Source organism: Numida meleagris, chromosome 11 (assembly GCF_002078875.1).
Source record: "Numida meleagris isolate 19003 breed g44 Domestic line chromosome 11, NumMel1.0, whole genome shotgun sequence".
In the NCBI taxonomy this organism is placed as follows: domain Eukaryota; kingdom Metazoa; phylum Chordata; class Aves; order Galliformes; family Numididae; genus Numida; species Numida meleagris.
The window spans coordinates 1,266,910-1,269,625 of NC_034419.1; positions in this window are offsets into that span (position 1 = coordinate 1,266,910).

Genomic DNA, 2,716 nt, shown 5'->3' on the forward strand with positions numbered 1-2,716 from the left:
CTGCCGAGCAGTTCTGCGTGCGGGTCCCGCACGGAGCCCCGGCTGCTGAGCTGCGGGGTGAGCAGAAATCAGCCAGAACTGGATGCTGTCTGTGCCACCATTTTCCTGCCGTTCCCCACTGGGCACCTCCCCATGTTCAGAACTGCCCTGTCAGCAGAGGACGCAAAGCGCGAGGGCACCGTGGGCAGAGCTACGGGTGGGCACTGGGGCAGAGCCAGGAGGGTTCTGGAAGGTACCTAAGCACCATGTAGGCCTGGCCCTGAGAGGCACGGAGCGATCGGTTGGGTTTGTGTCCAGTGCAGGAGGGAACAGGCTGAGCACAGAAGTTCTGCATTGGTATAGGGGCTGTACACGTGTGTAGGGCTGCACAAATGTACAGCTGCCATGCAGAGTCCCCAGCCACCGCCACCCATCGCTGTCCTGGGGTTGCACTGGTTGCAGCACAGGCCGGGCCTGCTCAGCCCACACCCACATCTCCCGCCATGACAGGGCCTCCCTGCAGGGCCCAAAACACCGGAGCGTTCTGCAGGGGCACCTCAGGCACTGGGGCTGTCTGTTCCCCCTGCCAGGCCAGGCCCTGGCGAGCTGTGCGCACAGCACCGTGCCCACCCTGCCCAGGAAGAAGGGCCTGGAAGTGCCAGAGCCTGAGGCCTGCGCTGTGGCCTCTCCCATCAGCAGCGCTGTCTGGATGGTGGCGTGGGGAGCTCGGGGCAGCTTGCACAGCTGAGGCCTTGGTGCTGAGATATGTGCTGCCGTCCTGCCTGCTGGCTCCTGTCTGGCCTCCCCCTGCTGGCTCCTGTCTGGATGGCCAGCCCAGAGCCAATATCAGCAGCACAAAGTCTGTTCAGATGCCAGCAGGCAGCTGGTGCTGAACCACAGGGTCCCATTCTGTGTCCAGAAGAGAATAAATAGCTTAAGGGACAAAGGTGACAGCTGTACAAACATATTTTCAATGCCAGGTTTATCCAGAACAGCAAAATACTTGGTTCTTAGCCTTTGGGAGCCAACAGATATGGTCTTTCCCCACCATATCCAAGAAAAATGAAAGGCAGAACACTCCAATATCTGATTTCACAGAAAAGCCAAACATCTAGTAAAACAAAGAAGTCGGCTTCTGCCTGTGGCAGAATTTATGAAACTCCCTGACACTGCTTGAAAGGCCGGGTTTGTTTTGTTTTCTGTTTTTCTACCTCCTGGCACGTGCCTGCAAACACTTGGGCAGAACTCCGTTTTAGCATTCAAATTACAAAGCATCCGAGGCATGTTTGACAAAGCTCCAAGTCAGCCGTGGCACGCAGGCTTCTCTGTGCTGCAGAGCACACAGCCACGGGGATCTGCTGGGACACCGGCAGCACTCTGTGACCTCTCCAACTGCAACCCGGTGCAGAAGGAAGCACAAAGGGATGTAAACAGATGGGTGAAGCTTTGCCTCTGTTTGGCATACAAGGGAAAATGAGTTAACTCATTAAACAAAGGAAAGGAGAAGGAAGTAGTTCAGGACAGAAGTGGGGACTTCCTTTGGTGATGTAACAATACCCAAAAGGACGCATAGCTTCTCTCCTTATGTGCGAATCCTCTACTTGAAATCAAAAAGCACACAGGCTCAGTACTCTGGACAAATAGAAATGTTCAAACTGCTGGAGGCTGTCCTGAGGAGCTCCATACCCCTGAGGACCCAGAGGAAGTCGGGATCAAGGAGGAGTTTGCCTCGACTGATGAGGACTGGGTTAAGGATCAGTTAAGCAATCTGGACATCCATAAATCCATGGGTCCTGATGGGATGCACCCGTGGGTGCTGAGGGAGCTGGCCTAAGTCATTGCTAGGCCACTCTCCATTATCTTTGGAAAGTTGTGGGGAACAGGAGAGGTGATGAGTTCTGGTTTTCTTCTACAAACTGTGTTAACTCCTCCTCCATATGTTCCTCTTACACATGTGTCCTTGAATTTCCCTTACCACTCCTGGCAGTGCCCCAACCCTGTCCTGGGGTGTAAGAATGTGCGTACCATGCACTCGCCGATCTGCCATAACTGCGCTGTCTGCACCAGGTGCTCCAGCTGCCTCCAGCACAGGAACCATGCAGCACCAAGGAAGGCTTTCTGGGAGGCCTGCCAAACAACTGAGATGCCACCGCAGCCCAAGCAGCAGCAGAGCCCACGTCTCTCGGAGCCCCTCCGCAGGGAGGATGCAGCAGCAGGGGCTGACGCTGCCACCGGCTGCAATACTCTTGGTGTTTGGGGGGCACCACGGGGCCAGCATCACCCTCCCCCAAATGAATGCAATTCCCACCTCGACCACACTCTCTTCCTCATTGTGCAGGTGCAAATACCGAGGGACCAGGCTCCTGTACACCTCCTTCCTCATCTTCCTCTTTTCTCTGCACTCCACAAAGCTCAGCGTTTCGAGGAAGAGGTGGATGGAGAGCTGCCACACCATGCTGGACTCCTGTGGAGGAGGAGGGAAGGATGTCAGTGTCAGCAGCTCCAAGCCCAAGGTGAGCAGAGCCAGCACCGCCAACCACGTGGGAGCAGAATCTCTGAGCTGAGAGGCTGCAGGCAGATCTTGAGGATGGCCCCAAAACTGCTCCAAAGTGCACAAGCTCTGCCCTGCAGAAAGTCTGCCCAGGGACACACAGAGCCTGGAACAGGCGACCAGCCAGGAAGTTCCCTGGTGTGCTGTCACAGGGCAGCAGGCATGGGCACACTGGGGTCGTTGCCA